At 47.5% G+C, this 18,587-nt stretch overlaps 2 pseudogenes; one reads left to right on the top strand and one right to left on the bottom strand.

The window, feature by feature from the left end:
* The window catches only part of LOC102481744 (40S ribosomal protein S2-like), a 3,682-nt pseudogene extending 3,011 nt beyond the window's left edge, over window positions 1–671 (top strand).
* Window positions 672–17,391: 16,720 nt separating this feature from the next.
* On the bottom strand, window positions 17,392–17,768 carry LOC102481327 (28S ribosomal protein S36, mitochondrial pseudogene; annotated as a pseudogene).
* Window positions 17,769–18,587: the final 819 nt, after the last annotated feature.

The raw sequence follows: 18,587 nt of genomic DNA, 5'->3' as shown, positions 1-18,587 counted from the left end.
AGACATGAAGATCAAATCCCTGGAGGAGATCTGTCTCTTCTCCCTGCCCATCAAAGAGTCTGAGATTATCGACTTCTTCCTGGGAGTGTCTCTCAAGGACGAGGTTCTGAAGATTATGCTTGTGCAGAAGCAGACTCGCGCTAGCCAGTGGACCAGGTTCAAGGCATTTGTCGCCGTAGGGGACTACAATGGCCACATTGGTTTGGGCGTGAAGTGCTCCAAGGAGATGGCCACCGCCACCCGAGGGTCCATCATCCTGGCCAAGCTCTCCATTGTCCCAGTACGGAGAGGCTACTGGGGGGAACAAGATCAGCAAGCCCCACACTGTCCCTTGCAAAGTGACCGGCCACTGTGGCTCTGTGCTAGTGTTCCTCATTCCTTCCCCCAGAGGCACTGGCATTGTCTCAGCCCCTGTACCCAGGAAGCTTCTGATGATGGCTGGCACCGATGACCACTATACCTCAGCCCGGAGCTGCACTGCCACCCTGGGCAACTTTGTCAAGGCCACCTTTGATGCCATCTCCAAGACCTACAACTATCAGACCCCTGACCTCTGGAAAGAGACGGTGTTCACCAAGTCTCCCTATCAGGAATTCACCGACCATCTTGTCAAGACCCACACCAGAGTCTCCATGCAGAGAACCCAGGCTTAAGCTGTGGCCATAACATAGGGTTTTCATACAGCAAAGATAAAGTGAATTAAGCCTGAAAAAACATTTTTCTGGAACCAGCAGGTGATGTAGTGGTTAAAGTGCTGGACTCTCAAGTGATGGACCATAGTTCAAGTCCTGGACCCTTGCACCTTGAAACTCATGCCAGGTGCACATGTGTACATGCCCAAAATCTCAAAAAGAGAATGGAGGAGAAAGGACTGTGGCATGTCCATCCTCCCTGGGGAGGGTGATTTCTTGCTTTCTGTCTCTCTGTCTCTCCAGTAAGTGCATGTACCCTATAGCAAAACATCTCTAAAAAAAAAAAAGTGTTTAATACTTAACTGGGGCTATAGTCCCACATGGTGATTCACAGAGAATCTCCCAAGTGATGGTGCCACTTTCCACCCTAGGATGGAGATACTTTTCTTCCTAAGGCCGTGTGGTAGGCAGAATAATCCTCACCACCACCAAAGATGTCCACATTCTAACCCAGAGCCTGCGACTAAGTTATGCTCCATGTAAAAAGGGAACAATTGAGTATAGAATTAAGGCATTTCATCAGCTGACTGTGATGGGGAGGTTCTCCGACATTATCAAAGTAGGCCAAAAGTCATCACAAGGCTCCTTGTAGGTGGAAGAGGGACACAGAATACAAGAAGCAGAAAGGTGGCATTATTAGAAGGACTTGGCCTGACTTTCCCAGGTCCAAAGATGGAGGAAGTGGTGATGGGTCAAGGAATGTGGGTGGCACCCAGAAACTGGAAAGGACAAGGAAACCGACTGTCCCCTAGAGCCCTTAGAGGGAACATAGCCCCTGCTGCCACCTCCATTCTAGTCTAATGTGATTTATCTTATACCTCTGACATCCAGAACTCTAAGATAATAAAGTTGTGTTGTTTGAAACCATTAAATTTGTCATCATTTTTACAGTTGTCATGGGAAATGAATATAGCCTACAGAGGAAAATAATCCTGTTTAATTATCTGTCGTTGTTTCCAATGTAATTGTTTCTACTCCTAGGCTTAGAGGTGGCCCCAAGAATGACTGGGTTCATGTTAGCTCCCGTGACTCAGGGTAGTGGAGGATGGGGTTAAACTAGATAGTCCACTTCTGGCCCCAGCTACTTGGGATCTCTTAAGTCCATGTCCTCCCCTTACCCACCAATCCACCTCAAAGCAAAGTCTCTTTTTTTCCCCTCCTTTTCCCAAGTTTATTTATTTATTTTTCTCCCATGCACGAGTGAGACAGAGAAAGACAGAGACAAAGAGACAGCATCCCAATAGGTCCTCATGCCTTGATCCATTCTCAGCCTCAGTCAGCCCTGGATAATGGGCATAAGACGTTCCACTAGGAGGTCTCTGGATGCAAACTCAGAACCTACCCATGTGAATTAGCCTCACAATGTTGTGTTACTATCACATCACAGTCTAGCTCCCTAAAATCAAAGTCTTGACTAGTGAAAAGCATTGACAGATGCTAGATCTACAAACAGGTCCTCCTCCGGGGTCCATTCTGTGACTGCACTTCCACTCGCTCGAGGGTTAGTTGTGAACATGTGGCCAATGAGCTGTAAGAGACAGTGTGAAATTAATTTTGTTCTCATGCCACTGCTACAGAGAACCTGGAAGCATAGGTCCACGTGGGGCTACCATCAGCCTGGGTCTCTGTATGACTACAGTGAACCAGCTCTCACCAACCTGTGTTGCACATCTAACATGAGTGAAAAATAAAGTTCTCTTTGGTTAACACTGAGGTTTGGGGCTTTTTGTGTTGTTATTATCATAACATAGCCTAGTCTAGCCTGGACTGACAAATCTGGATTTCTCTCTCCTAAGTCAATCTCTTTACTCATGTGGCCACAAGAGGTAGAGCCTGACCCTTTCCCACTTCAGGCATGAGCTTCTACAATGTGGTCTCTGGCCCCAGCCTCATACCCTTGGCCTTAGTTAACTCTGACTGACCTCTGCTCTCCTAGGGTCTACTCTACCACAGTGGAGCAATAAGGAAGCTTTAAACAGGTAAGGGATGGGTATTTTTTCTTATCTCACTTTTTAAGTCCAAAGTCCCAGGTTTTACTCAGGAGCTACAAGACTTCGTCAAACACCTCAGGCTTTTTCTATCTTTGTTAAGCAGGTTTTCTGCTTTGCTAAGTAGGTTGACATTTGTCCTCAGGTTTGTCACCTTATAGCTGCAAGATGGCTGCTTCAAACAACCATGTCCAAAGACTAGGGAATAAAATACCTATTTCTCTCTTTTAAACATTTAATTTAATTTAATTCATGATAGAGAGCACATGTGTACAAGATAGAGAGAAGGAGAGAGAGGCACCGTCAATAAGGTCTGGTCACACTGCAATTTCCTTTCCCTATCCCTCCAGCCCATCAGGATCTTGGGCACCTATGTGTAGCCAGTGTGTTTCAGGTCAGTCCAATCAGGGATCTGAACCCATGGTTAGCTATGTGGGTTCCAGCAGTGCAGTTCAGTACGCTACTGACTATGGCACCAAGGCTGGGTCTATCTCTTCTTAATACAGGAAGCGCTTTTCCCAAGGCTTTCCAAGTGATTCCCCCCTTTGGTACCATCCAGAATTCAGTCTTCATACATGCTAAGGAGGCTGGAAAAGTGGGTCTCTTGGCATTTCCGACCCTGTTTATGAGTGCCCTGTTTATGGGCACTTCCGGGGGTAATAAAGGGGAGGAGCATGGCCATCAGGTGGCCAAACACAGAGCCTGCCAGTACCACCCTGCCCAACTCCAGCCTGCTTCTCAGCTGGATTGTCTTCAACGGATGTGCTGCTCCCCCGGCACACTCTGGGACGCTTGGATCCACTCTCAGTCGTGAGTTTGCTGCTTCCGCTTCTTTCTGCTCTCCTCAGCTTGGACGGTGAGTCACCCACCTGCATGTGGCACTGCTAAATCTCCAGATGAAGTGTGACTTGTGGCTAAAATGCCACTTGAAGCAGAATTTCAATTCCTCTAACTTATGAGCTTGTCAGAGGAGCTGTCATCCCCTAGAGGCAGGGAAGGAAGGTGGGGTAACCTCCAGGATTATTCTCATCCACTTAGATGCAAAGGAGTTTGCAAAACTGGCATGCAGGCCCAGTCACTGTGGCATAGCAGTAACATAATGCCCTGCAAAACCTCAAGCCACACAGCTGACTGCAGGTTCAGAGCCCCGGGCCAGCTTGAAAACAGGCCAGGCACACACAGAAGCATCCAGAAGAGAGACAGAGAGATAGAAAGCGAGAAATCACCCCCCAGGGGGGATGGTCACGCCGCAATCCCTTTTCCATTCTCCTCTCGGGATCTTGGGCACACACTCACACGCGCCCGGCGTGAGTTTTAAGCCACTGGGTCCAGGACGTGAACCACGGTCTACTACATGGGAGTCCAGCGACATAGCCATTATGCTAACTGCTGGTCCCAAGCATCCAGAATCTTGAGGAGCTGGAGGGCTGGGGAAAGAGAATTGCAGTGTAATGAGACCCCATAGAGGGTTCTCTCTCCCTCTTTCTCCTTGCATGTGCACACATACTCACTATCATAAAAATAAATAAGAAATAGAATCTTTTTTAAACTTGGCATAGAACACTTTAGCAAGCTACTTGGTTTCTGTGTGTCTGTAGCAGCAGGGACGGATGGAGAAAGTGAAGGCCACACAGCTTGTGTGAAGTCCACTTCTCAGACCTAGCCTGAGTACAAAATTCCAAGCAGGAACTTGCCTGTCTCTTTCTCCTTCCACCTCCTCCTGTGGGCTGTAGTGATGATACTTGTTCAAGAATAAACGTGTCCTGGAACCAGCAGTTAGCGTAATGGCTATGTCGCTGGACTCCCACGTAGTCGACCACGGTTCGCGTCCCAGACCCGGCGACTTAAACTCACGCCGGGCGCGTGTGCGTGTGTGCCCAAGATCCCGAGAGGAGAATGGAGGAGAAGAGATGGCGGCATGGCCATTCCCTCTGGGGGATGATTTCTCGCTTTCTGTCTCTCTGTCTGTCTCTGTCTGTCTGGCGAGCGCACGCGCCCTATAGCGAAAACCTCTAAATAAAATAAATACATAAATAAAGAAAGAAAGAAAGAAGAAACGTGTCATATCAGGGACCAGGGTGTCAGGAAACTCTAGGAGTGGGACATAGGCTAGTAGAGAGAAAGCCCAGCGTCTTCCTTTTGGTTCTTTCTTTTTTCAGAAACAGGCATAAATGGCACCCAGGCAGAGGATCCCTGCCATCTGGCCCTACGGGGCTTGTGAAGGATGAAGAGAAGGATTTCTTCACGAGGATCTTCACTGAATGGGCTGTTGGCGCTCCCTGGGGTTGTTAATGATCAGCTTACAGGGTAGCTAGGGCCGTTAGAGGCAGAAGGCTGAGGAGCGGGGCAAATGTTTCTTCGGAGAACATCTAACCTAGTGGATGAGTAGGATTTATGTGGAAGCGGCAATTAAATCCCAGCCCTGCCACCTTTCTGCTGTATGATCTTTTCTGAGTCACACCTTCTTGTTTTATTTTTAAAGAATTATTGTATTTATTTATTTTAATTTGACCAGAGAGGGACAGAATGAGAGATAGTGAGAGAGATGGAAAGTGAGAAAGCAAGCCACGGGAACAGCAGTTGGTGTAATGGCTATGTCGCTGGACTCCCACATAGTCAACCGCAGTTCGAGTCCTGGTCCCGGTGGCTTAAACTCACACCGGGCACGTGTGTGTGCGTGCCCAAGATCCAGAGAGGAGAATGAAGGAGAAGGGATTGTGGTATAGCCATCCCCCCTGGGGGGTGATTTCTCCCTTTCTGTCTCTTTCTTTCTGGTGACCACACGTGCCCTATAGCAAAAACCTCTCCAAAAAGAAAGAAAGAAAGCCGCCAGGTCCAGGACTTGAACCATGGTCGGCCATGTGGGAGTCCAGCACCCTTAACCACCACACTACCTGCTGGCCCCTCAGTCATATTTCCTTCTGCAAAATAATAATCCCTGTTTGTAGTGGCATTATTAGCAATAGCCAAAAACTAGAAGCAACCCAGATGTCCACTGACAAATGAGTGGATGTGGCATATACATGTACAGAGGAATATTATTCAGCCTTAAAGAAGAAGGATATTTTGGCACATGCTACAACAGGGATGAACCTTGAGAACATTAGGCTATGAGAAGTAAGTCAGACATAAAAGGACAAATACTGTATGATTCCACTTATATGAGGTACCTAGAATAGCCCATTTCGTAGAGACAGAAGTAGAATGCTGGTTGCCAGGGACTGGGGGAAGAGTTGCATGAGGGTTAGTGTTTAACGGGTGCAGAGTTTCAGTTTCATAAGGTACAAAAGAGTTCTGGGGATGGATGGTGGTGATGGTAGCACAACAATGTGAATGTGCTTAATGCCACTGAGTTCTACACATAAAAATGGTTAAGGCCAGCCGCAGTGGTGCAGAAGGAACGCAACACCTTGCAATGCTGAACCACTTGGGAAGGTCCTGGATTTGCATCCCAAGGTCTTCCTATGTGTGCTGGGCGTGTGCTCGTATGTCTGTGATCCTGGCTGGCCGAGACTGAGTGTGGATTGTGGTGTGAAGACCCTATTGGGTGTGCTGCTCTCTCTCATGAAAGAAATACACTTTGTTTGGTTTTGCTATAAGGATGCGTGCACTTGCCAGAGAAAGACTGCGAACTGAGGGGAAGTGAGAAAGCAGCCTCAGGGGGGATGGCCATTCCACATTCCCTTTCCTTCACTCTCCTCTAGGGATTTTGGGCACACATGCTTGGTGTGATTCTCAAGCCACTGGGTCTGGGATTCAAACCACGAAGCTGGACATGTAGGGTCCAGCACCTTAACCTGCTGGCCCAAGAAATAAAGTTTTTAAAAATATATCTGAAAAGGGACTAGCAGATGGAGTAATGACTATGTCGCTGGACTCCCATGTAGTCAATTGCGGTTTGAGTCCTGGACCCGGTGGCTGAAACTCACGCTGGGTGCATGGGTGTGCATGCCCAAATGTATAGATACATATATATATATATATATATATATATATATATATATATATGTATGTATATATATCTGAAATGGTCCATTTTAAGCTGTATGTATGTTACCTGGATACCACTACTGAGCAGGCCGAAGCCACATGGGAGGCTCAGGTTCAATCCCCTGCCACCATAAAAAGCTGGCTGCTTATAGTCCCTGGTACTCTGGAAACTGAGGCAGGAGGACTACAACACATACACACACACGCACAGCGAGAGAGAGAGAAAGAAGAGGGAAAAAGAACAAAAAGAAAAAAACTGCATTGCCAGCAGCAAAAGTGAAAACACCTACGTTAAAATAAGTGGCTAAATTAAATGACTCAAATCAGAGAGTTGGATTCCACATTGATATACAGCTTCTGCCTCACCCGGTAACCGTGGGGTAAGGTCAAGACTCAGACATAAAGTTTAATAATGTATTCGCCCTGATATTTGCAACTACTCAAAATAATCTAGACTATTCAAGTTTACAAAAGGTAGCTTTGAAGTCATTAACCCAGGTTATCCTTTAAATACATACTGGAAACAGACTGAAATTCTTGAGTTAGAACTTTGAGGTTAAATGTGAGATTTATTCATTTATTTATTTATTTTAATGAGAGAGAGAGAGAGAGAGAGAGAGAGTGCACAACAGGTATTTTTGACAGAATCTTGCCATGTCACAATCCTTCTGCCCCAGCCTCTCAGTTAGCTAGGATGACAGGTGCATGCCACCATATCTGGCGTGTTTAGGTTGGTCTGTAGTTTGACCCTGGAACTTCTATGCAGCTCAAGCATCACGCAGTGGTGCCTTACCGCTCGTGTCACTTGAGTTGGGCTTAAATGTGATACTCTATACCTGAAGAATACATTGCCTATCACTAAGAGCTGTCTGAGTCCCTGGTCCCCCAAAATGGTTAAAATGGTAAGTCGTGGGACCAGCAGTTAGCGTAATGGCTATGTCACTGGACTCCCATGTAGTTGACTGCGGTTCGAGTCCCGGACCCGGTGGCTTAAACTCATGCCAGGCACGTGTGCGTGTGTGCCCAAGATCCCGAGAGGAGAATGGAGGAGAAGGGATTGCAGCGTGGCCATCCCCCCTGGGGGGATGATTTCTCGCTTTCTATCTCTCTGTCTCTCTCTGTCTGACTGGCGAGCACACGCGCCCTATAGCAAAAATCTCTCCCCCCCCAAAAAAATGTTAAGTTGTATTTATATACATTTTACCACAATTTTTAAAATGAGAAAAAATAATAATGTCTGCCTGGTTTATTTCCCTAGGGAGCTGGGAGACTTAGAGAGATAGCAGCTGGGAAAGCCCTCGCTAAGACCCAGGAGAGAAAGAAAGGAGAATTCCTTATTGGAAGCACCAACCTCAAAAAGGTTTAAGTCAGTCTTTTGTGAGGCTTCAGGTTGTCAGCTTGAACCTCATGTGCACATTTAATACTTTGACACCCAAGATATGCGGCCCGTCATAAAGGCTGACTTCTTGTGCAGAGAGCTAGCGGAGGGCTGCTGCAGTCACCGCAGGGCTGTTCCGGTTCTCCTGGGGCAGAAGGAAGTAGAGGCTACTGACCACTGGGCCCCAGGCCTGGGGCTCAGGGCTTTCCTTCAAAATAAATAAATAAAATAAAATTTTAAAATGGAGGCCAGTGGTAAAGCACAATGCAATACAAGGCTGACTGACATGGGAAGCTTCCAGGTTCACCTTCCAGAGACTTCCCTGAGTACACCAGGCCGTGTGCCCATGATCCAGGGCTGACTGAAGCCGGGGAAATAGCATCAGGACCCTGTTGGGAATGCCGTCTCTTGGTTGCTCTCTCTCGCTCTCTCTCCGTCACTCTCACTTATGGAAATAAATAAATTTTTAAAAAATACAGTAAATGAAAACATCTTTTTCTTCTTCCAGGCACCTCTTGGCAGCTCTAGGGTGGTTCCCTACAGCCCTGCAGTCTCCATCTGGCAGAGGCTGTCTACATGCGTGGCTCAGTCACCATGTTTTCTCTCGCTCCTTTAGCCCTGTCTCACACTGGCTAAGCACTCCCCCCCCCCTTTCACATTCCTTATTATCTCACTGGGAATGTCAAGAGGGTTAATTACTGAGCTCAATGCTATGAACCTTGTCACCCCTCTTTAAGCTAATATTAATTTACAGCTGTTTTGAAATTCGCATGTGCCTCAGCACTATTGACTAGTGGTTTCCCACTCTCGATGCGCATTGCAATTACCTGGAGAGCTCTCGAAAGGCACCAGTAGTACCCAGGCACCCTTCCGGCCTCATTAAATGAGAAGCACAGTGCAGCCATTACTCTCATCAGGCATAATTACCTCTCTGGGTCTTTGTCTGCTGTGAATCCCAGCCCTTGATGCACAGAGAATCAGCAGGAGAGCATGGTCAGCATCCAGCCCTCTCTCTCCCATCCTGAGATAAGCCTGACAATTGTCGTACATTCTGTTTTTGTTTTGTTTTGTTTTAGAATTATCCATTTATTTGTTTGATTCTATTTGTTATTGTTATTTTTTTTTATTTGACCAGAGAGAGTGACAAAGGGAAAGCAAGAAAGCAAGCTGCCAGATCTGAGACTCGAACCACAGTTGGCCATATGAGAATCCAGTGCCTTTAACCACCACACCACCTGCCGATCCCTGTAGTGCATTCTTTTACATTTTCAAATAACTGTTTTTCCCATACCCTATTCCCAACTCCACTCCCATTCTCTCTCTTTTTTTGTCTATTTGTGTCAAAAGGCACATGTGCTTGCCAGAGAGAGAGAGAGAGACAGAGAGAAGGATGGAGAGACGGAGAAAAAGAAAGCGCTCCCCATGGGACGTGATCATGCTGTGATCCCTTTTCCTCTATTCCTCCCTCCTTTCAGGATTTTGGACTCACATGCACACATACCCGGTGTGTTTTTCAAGCTGCCAGGACCAGAATTTGAGCCACTGTAGATCTTGCAGAATCCATCTTACTTCACCACCACACCACGAGACTGGCCATATCCTGTTCCTCTTTATAAACAAGCACCTCTCTAATTGTATCATAAGCCACAATAATTTATAAATATTCTGGTAGTTACGTGAAAGGACCACTATTCACTAGCAAATATGCTAAAAATTCATCAGAGTTCTACAGAGGGTTTATCTTTAGAAATCCTCAAAAACATGTTGAATTTTTTTTAAATATCATTTGCTTTTTTTTCATAGAACCAGACAGGCTCAGCTTTGAGCTTTATTACATTGGTGGTTTCCTTGGTAACCACCTCCAGTTCCTAAGTCCTTGACCTTTTGCCTTTTATCTTCTCTCCCAGAACTCAACTGCAGAATGCCTGAGGAGCTCCCTTGTTCCAGGAAGGGGCCTCTCCTGGTCTAACCCCAGCCCTGTCATCACTACTTCCCAGAGGCCCTGGTTGCGGATGTGCATAGAGAATGGTACCCCACACGAGGTCCAGCTTTAGGTGTCATCTACTCCCTCTGCCTTCACAGAATGGCCTTTTCCAGTCCTGCTGGGATCGGGTGTGGTGATCCCAAGGTAAAGTGTATCCTCTGAGACAGTATAGCAGAGTGGGGAGGAGTATGGCCTTTGATGCTACTTGGCTTGGTTTGAAATCCAGGCTCTATCACATACCAGCTCTTTGAGCTTGGGCAAGTTACTTAACCTCTTTGAATATTTCCTCATTAACAACAACAAAGAAAGTTTATTAGTTCATGAACAAGAGAGGCAGAGACGGGACCAGCAGTTAGCGTAATGGCTATGTCGCTGGACTCCCACGTAGTCGACTGCAGTTTGCATCCCGGACCCGGTAGCTTAAAACTCACGCCGGGCGCGTGTGCGTGCGTGCCCAAGATCCCGAGAGGAGAATGGAGGAGCAGGGATTGCGGCGTGGCCATCCCCCCGGGGAGTGATTTTTTGTTTTCTGTCTCTATGTCTCTCTTTGTCTGTCTGGCGAGTACACGCGCCCTATAGCAAAATCCTCTTAAAAAAAGAAGGAAAAAAAAGAGAGAGAGAGGCAGAGACACACACATAGAAAGAAAAGAGGAACCAGCAGATGGCATAATGGTTATGTTGCTAGACTCCCACATAGTCAACTGCCATTCGAGTCCCAGATCCGGTGACTTAAAAACTCACACCGGGTGTGTGCATGCCCAAGATCCTGAGAAGAAAGTGAGGGAGAAGGGACTGCAGTGTGGCCATCCACCTGAGGGGACATAATTTCTTGTTTTCTGTATCTCTGTCACTCTGACAAGCGCACACACCCTATAGAAAAATTTCTCTTAATAAGGAAGGAAGGAAGGAAGGAAGGAAGGAAGGAAGGAAGGAAGAGAGAGAGAGAAACATCACCTTCAAAAGAGTCCTTACACAGCCTCCGTCAGCCCTGGATCATGGGCTCAAGTAACTCAACGTGCTCAGGGAGGTCTCCAGATGCAAACATGGAACCTCTCCATGAGGGTTAGCCCCATGGGAAGAGTATTAACCTTTTGCTGCTGTGCCACCAGTTGGCCCTGTGTCCTCATCTTTTTTTCCCCCTGTTTTTAAAATTTTTTAATGTGGGTAACTAGAAAATTTTAAATGATACATAGCTTACATTCTATTTCCATTGTAGTTCTACCTAGAACTTTCTGATTCCACTAGAACTGGACACTCTGTCCACAGTTCTAGAACATTTCATTGCTTTAAAACAGAAGCTAAATTCTAATCACTTCATGGTCCTAGAATTCTCCAGTCTGTATAGAACCAAATAGCTCTTTTCATTAATCAAGAACACTCTCATCAGCCTACACTCATCTAATCCAGAACCACAGGCAGATGCCACGTTTAGGAACTTCCCGGGTGAGTCATAGCTCCACCCATGAGTCTAGAACTTTCTTGGAGCTATAGGTCCAAACCAGCTCCCCTCCCAATTACCACAGTCCTTGCTCTTTGTCCTACAGCTTCAGATGGTTTGGGGGGAAATTCTAGAACATTCCAGGAGGCCAGAACTACCTCCTGTACTGTTAGAGCAGAATTTTTTTTTTTCCTGTAAAGAGTCAAACAGTAAATACAATTTCATCTTCGTGGGCCTGATGGCCTGTTACAATTAATCAGGTCTACCTTTTTAACAACAAAGCAGCCAGGACCCACACTTTATTTACAAACACTGAAATTTGAATGGTACATCATTTTCATGTGTCAAGAAATATCAGTTTTCTTTTTGTCATTTTTAACCATTTAAAAATACAAAAGTGGGGGGCCAGCAGGTGGTGTACTGGTTAAAGTGCTGGACTCTCACATGACCAACCGCAGTTCAAGTTCCAAACCCAGCAGCTTGAAAAGCCAAATGGGGCAAGTGTGCATGCGTGCCCAAAATCCTGAGAGGAGACAAAGAGAAGGGACTGTGATGTGGCCACCTCCCTGCAGGATGATTTCTCGGTTTCCCTCTCTCTGATTCTTTCAGTCTCTCTCCAGCAAGCCCACATGCCCTATGGCAAAAATCTTCTGAAAAATGCAAAAGTGGGCCAGCCCGTGACTTGATGGTTGAGGTGGCTGGATCCCACATGGCCAGACAAGGCCGTTGGAGTCCTAGACCTGGTGGTTTAAAGAAGATGCCAGGTGTGTATGTGTGCATACAGGCCCAAAATCCCTCCTGGAGGGTAGGGTATGAAGCCAAGGTTTCAGGGCTCTGAGCACCAGTAGGAGGCTCTTTAGACATGACCAGATGTAGGTACCACCTCCAGCTAGGGTCCTAGGGAGCTGCTTGAGTTCCTGCTGCCGCTCTGCCTGACAGAGGCTGGCTCCGGCCCAGGCTCCCCATCCAGATCCTTGCGGGGAGTGGGGGATGTTGCAGCAGGTGGGGGACAGGCTCTGCAGGCGCCTCGGGACAAGGCTGGGCAGCCACGCAATCCTGACAGAGCAGAAGGCTCAGCAGGTGGTCCCAGCCATCTTTGGGAGATATGAGACCATGGGCATCAGTGACATCCTGTGGGGCCAGGCCCTGGCCAGTGGTGATGTGCAGGAGGTAAAGGGGACCTTCTGGGGCCAGGCCCATGGGCCACCTGGCGGAGCTTCAAACTGCAGATCTTGAACATAAGCCCCATCCAGTTCCATCTGAGCCAGGCTTCTAGGGCCTCCTGACACCAGGTCTCACTGGCCATCAGGGCTGAGGTTCTTGAAGGCACAAGAATGTCCCTGGGCTGCACCAAGTTCCTAGTTGGAGGCCCTGAAAGGGACCCAGAGGTGGTCAGGAATTCAGTGCCTGGACCCAGGCTGAGGCCAGCATCTCCACACAGTTCTCAAACTCAGTTTGCCTTGGGCCCTTGAAGCACCCAAGACCCTGTGCAGCCTGCCCACACAAACCCCCCCGCCCCCCAATATCCTAGCTGACCTCCGATTCTCAGCCAAGTACCCACTAATCTGTCTGCACAGCATGTTTCTGCATCTTTAAAATAGAAATAAAAAAATAAGAGTTATCAGAAAGAGTTTTTATGAAGATGTGTATGTGTGAAAGTGTTTCGAACAGCACCGAACGCACAGCCAAGTGTTCTATGAGCATACGATGAATATTGTTGTTGCCACCCAATTGTCTCCTCCCCTCCAGACATTTTGGCTAAAAGTGGCTGATCTGGTGGCATACTGAACTGTAGTGTTGGAGGCCACAGGCCAACTGCAGGTTCAGATCCCCTGCCTGGTCAACCTGACGCATGATGCTGGGTGTATGCTCACCCGAGACCCTGACTAGCTGGGGGGCTGGAGGAAGGGGACTGTAGCATGATAGCATCCTTTGAGGGTGCTTCCCTACCACCTCAGAAACAAAAAGAAAGTCTTGACCCCAGAGGTAAGGCCAAGCATTTGCACCCAGTCCCTATCAAACCCATGGCTCAGAGTTGATAGCCCACCTGGCCCACCCATACCATGACCCATGAAGACTCTAGACTCAAGCTGGCACTAAGGTCCCACTGTGTGAGGCATCATGGTTTTGACCACTTCTTTTTTAAAAAAATAATTATTTATTTTATTCATTTGTTTATTTTTTTTTTTTCAGTTTGACCAGAGAGAGACAGAGGATGAGAATGAGAGAAAGAGGAAGTGAGAAAGCAAACCACCAGATTCAGGACTCAAACCCTGGTCGGCCATGTGGGAGTGTCCAGCGCCTTAACCACCACGCCACCTGCTGGTCCCTGGTTTTGACCACTTCTACCACTTGAACAGGACAAGGCTCCGACTCTCCAGTGAGGGGTGTGCAGTGGCTGCTCACACGGGTTGTATACACCTCAGCAGCCAGTCAGGAGTGTGATTGGCAATCCATACATAGCACTGGCCACATTTTTCTGAGCACCTCTATAGCCACGGTGTAACTCAATCCAGAGGGGGAAACCGAAGCACAAAAAGGTGAAACAATCTGTCCAAGGTCACACATCCAATAAATGGCAGAGCCAGGAACCCAGTCCAGACAGCCTACTCCAGCACCCATGCAATTCCCCACACTGCTGTACTGCCCGGCCTGGGGCCGGCTCAGCATTGGCTGGGCCAGCACTGACACCTGTGCCTGTACAGATGACTTGCTCACTAGTCAAGGAAATATGGCCGCAACTCTCATAGAAGGCGGGGCATAGGCCACGGCAGCCCGAAGCTGGGCATTTGGACAGAATTCCCACAGACAGCACTACTCCCTGTTGGGACCAGAGGAAATTACTGGATCATCGGAAAAGCCATGACACCGTTATGCAGAGAAAACAAGGCATGCCTTTTCTGATGACCCAATAATTTAAGATGGTTGAGGAAATTTCCAGAAGGCTAAAAAGTCTGAGCAGGTAGAGTCTAGACCCACAATCAAGTCGGGCCCACCATCAAGGGCCACTGTGGGCCCAGCTGCAGTGGCACAGCAGGAGCACACTGCACTGGGGCTGTGTGGAAGGTTAGCTTTGATTCCCAGGTAGACCCCCATACGTGCTGGTTGCTGTGCACCAGTGGTCCTACTGTCTGGCAGAAGATCATGGTGTAGGACGGCGGTGAGGGGCCTTGGCTCTCTCTCACAAAATCAACCAATTCAATCAACTTTAAAGGAGTGGGAGCACCACTGGGGACTTTCCTAGGTAAGTACCAGCGAAGGACATTGCTCAGCAGCTTTGGCTCAGTGGACTGCTCTTGGGGTGGGCTCCTGGCTTTCAGAGTGAGCCTTCCCTCTTTATGAGAGCCTAGCAGCAGTCAAGAACCCCAACCCACATCCAACCCAGATACCTGCTCCTCAGGGAGGGCCTCACCTAACTTTGCAGGCCTACTGCAGTTCGGGAAAAAGAACACCAGGCCCTCAGCAGGTGATACCCTCTGAAGGGCACAAACCCCGATCCCTTCTATTTGGCCAAGGGTGGGGGTCACCCTGAGAGCCTCGGGCACAGCCTGTATTCTTTGAGAGGCTTCGAATAGCTTGGAGATGGAGACACTGGGCTGCTAGTGCCTTCCAGCTGATGGGCAGGCAGTACTTCCCTTCCCTCCCTGCTTTCAAAGGCTGCAGGGGAAGTTCAGAGGAACCAGGGCTGAGAGGTTGGAGGGAGCCAGACAGTTGGCAAAGGAGAGAAGCCCAGGAGTCTAGAAGCACTGAGCAAGGATACAGGGAGCAGAGGTGGGGCCTGAACTAGAGAGGGAGCGGTTCTCCCTGAGATGAGGCCTGATGCCACAGCTAGGGAGCATTTGTTCCCAGGTGGCCTCGGTCCCACCTTCTTCCCACAAGGCCTCTGAGCTGTTCTGAGGAATAGCATCCGACACCCAAACCACCCTGCATGAGATAGAGTCCTTGGTAACTTTTACTGAATATCATTTCAAATTTAGGGACCAGCAGTTAGCGTAATGGCTATGTCGCTGGACTCCCATGTAGTCGACCGCGGTTCGCGTCCCGGACCCGGTGGCTTAAAACTCATGCCGGGCGCGTGTGCGTGCGTGCCCAAGATCCCGAGAGGAGAATGGAGGAGAAGGGATTGCGGCGTGACCATCCCCCCTGGGGGGTGATTTCTCGCTTTCTGTCTCTATGTCTCTCTGTCTGTCTGGCGAGCTCACACACCCTATAGCGAAAACCTCTCCAAAAAAAAAAAAATAAGAAAATGAATATCATTTCAAATTTACAGATAAGTTGCAAGAATTGTGTGTATGCACAAAGAAGCCCCTTAAGCCTTTCCTCCTATCACCAGTTAGGAGCACTTTGCTGCATTTTCGTTCGTCCTTGCACATTTTCTCTGGCTCTGCATAATTTGGTTTCTAAATCCTATGAAAGTCGCAGACACGGTGGCCCTTTACTCCTAAATACCTCAATGTTTCTTTCCTAAAACAAAGACATTCTCTTCAAAATTGGCAAAATAGCAGGGATACAAACCCAGGTCATATTCGAATTTAACCAGTTGTCTCAATCTTTTAGTTTAATTTTATTCTTTTCTTTTTAATTTGGAACCAGCATTGAGAAAATTATTTATGCTAGAGTATAATGCATAATGTAGAGTACAATGTATAAGAGAGTATTTATGCTAGAGTATAAATGTACATGTAAGAGAGAAAGAGAGGAGCACGCTTCACAGGGTCTAGTCCCACCCTGATTCCCTTCCTCTAGCCCTCCAGCCCAGCCCACTGGATCCTGGACAATTTCATGTGTGCCTAGCATGTTCCAGCCCAACTGGGCTGGAGATTCAAACTGTGGTAGCCATGTGGCCTCCAGCACTGAATTTTGACATGCTACTGCCTGCACCACCACAGCTGGGCCTAGTCTTCTTTATTTTTTTTTTTATTAGACACTGTGCTTTTAAGAGTTCAAAACTGGGGACCAGCAGTTAGCGTAATGGCTATGTCGCTGGACTCCCACGTAGTCAACTGCGGTTCGCATCCCGGACGCGTTGGCTTAAAACTCACACCGGGCGCGTGTGCGTGCGTGCCCAAGATCCCGAGAGGAGAATGGAGGAGAAGGGATTGCGGTGTGGCCATCCCCCCAGGGGGTGATTTCTCGCTTTCTGTCTCTCTGTCTCTGTCTGGTGAGTGCACGCGCCCTATAGCAAAAACCTCTAAAAAAAAATAGTTCAAAACTGATGATACTTGATAATCAAGAGTAAATTGGAACCAGCAGGTGGTGTGGTGGTTAAGGCGTTGGACACTCCCACATGGCTGACCATGATTTAAGTCCTGGACCTGGTGGCTTGCTTTCTCACCTTCTCTCTCTCTCTCTCTCTGTCTGTGTGTGTCTCTTTGGTCGAATTAAAAATAAATGAATGAATAAATGAAGTTAAGTAAATAATTTTTAAAAAGAGTAAATTAATAGGCTAACATGTAAAAATGTATTCTTTAATAAGTATAAAGTATATAAACAATTAGGTAAGCTTGGAGCTGACCAAGATACATAAATTAGGAGATACAACTGTCCATCAAAATTTTCTGTTTTTTTTTTTTTTTTTTTTTTTTTTTTTTTTTTTTTTTTTGGAGAGCTTTTTGCTATAGGGCGCATGCACTCGCCAGAAAGACAAAGAAAGACAGAGAGAGACAGAGAGACAGAAAGTGAGAAATCGCCCCCCAGGGGGGATGGTCACGCCGCAATCCCTTCTCCTCCATTCTCCTCTCGGGATCTTGGGCACACATGCACATGCGTCTGGAATGAGTTTAAGCCACCGAGTCCGGGACTCGAACCACAGTCAGCTATATGGGAGTCCAGCGACATAGCCATTACGCCAACCGCTGGTCCCCTATATTTCTTTTTTTTACAGTATATTTATTAAAGTAAGTTGTTTAAAATACCATTTCTCATTTGTCATGTTGGCAGTCCTTTATTGTAAAGACAATTCTGTCTGATGAAAATAAAAGCCACAGTGATTGCTCTGGACCACCCTGTTGGATAAATTCGATTTCTTCCTGAGACACCAGTTTCCTTCTGTATTTCTGAGGTAATGATTTTAGTATTTCTGCCGTGTCTGGTGGCCCCTGATACATCAGCAAAGCTGGTGATTCACTTCCCTTAGAATGCTGTGAAACTGCAGAGGAATGGGACGGCAGCCCTGCTGACCTCAAAGCTGCTGATACGTTGGGTTTAGGATTGTCTCTTCTGTCAGGAAACCTTAGTAATGGTGTATGTGACTTCACTACACGACCCTGCTGGCAGATGCCATCTTGCTGCCCATCATGATCCCCTCTAGTCTTCTTTTTGGCGACCATTTCTAAAAATAATTATTTTATGGGAACCAGCAGTTAGCGTAATGGCTATGTCGCTGGACTCCCACGTAGTCGACCGCAATTCGAGTCCCGGACCCGGTGGCTTAAAACTCACACCGGGCGCGTGTGCGTGCGTGCCCAAGATCCCGAGAGGAGAATGGAGGAGAGGGGATTGCGGCGTGACCATCCCCCCCTGGGGGGTGATTTCTCACTTTCTGTCTCTGTCTCTCTCTGTCTGTCTGGCAAACGCATGTGCCCTATAGCGAAAACTTCTCCCAAAAAAAATATTATTTTATTTAACTTTATTTATTTATTTATTTTTATTTTAGCAGAGAGGGACAGCATGTATGGGGGGTGCACAGTGAGAAAGAAAGCCACCAGGTCCAGGACTCAAACTATGGTCGACCATATGGGAGTTCAGCACCCGTAACCACCATGCCACCTGCTGGCTCCGACTTTTTGATGATTATTTAATCACACAGCTAGTATGTGAATGCAGTCTCTGTATAAACCATCACAGATAAGGTCAAAGTAGTTCTCTTTGAACACCACTATTGATCCCAGTCCCTCTAACCCTAAAAGGCATTAAAATGTTGGGACCAGCAGTTGGTGTAATGGCTATGTCGCTGGACTCCCACGTAGTCGACCACAGTTGAAGTCCCGGACGAGATGGCTTAAACTCACGCCGGGCGTGTGTGCGTGCGTGCTGAAGATCCCGAGAGGAGAATGGAGGAGAAGGGATTGGGGCATGACCATCCCCCCTGGGGGGTGATTTCTCACTTTCTGTCTCT

Source organism: Tupaia chinensis, unplaced genomic scaffold (assembly GCF_000334495.1).
Source record: "Tupaia chinensis unplaced genomic scaffold, TupChi_1.0 Scaffold000571_1, whole genome shotgun sequence".
In the NCBI taxonomy this organism is placed as follows: Eukaryota; Metazoa; Chordata; class Mammalia; order Scandentia; family Tupaiidae; genus Tupaia; species Tupaia belangeri.
This window is presented reverse-complemented; position numbering and strand designations above follow the sequence as displayed.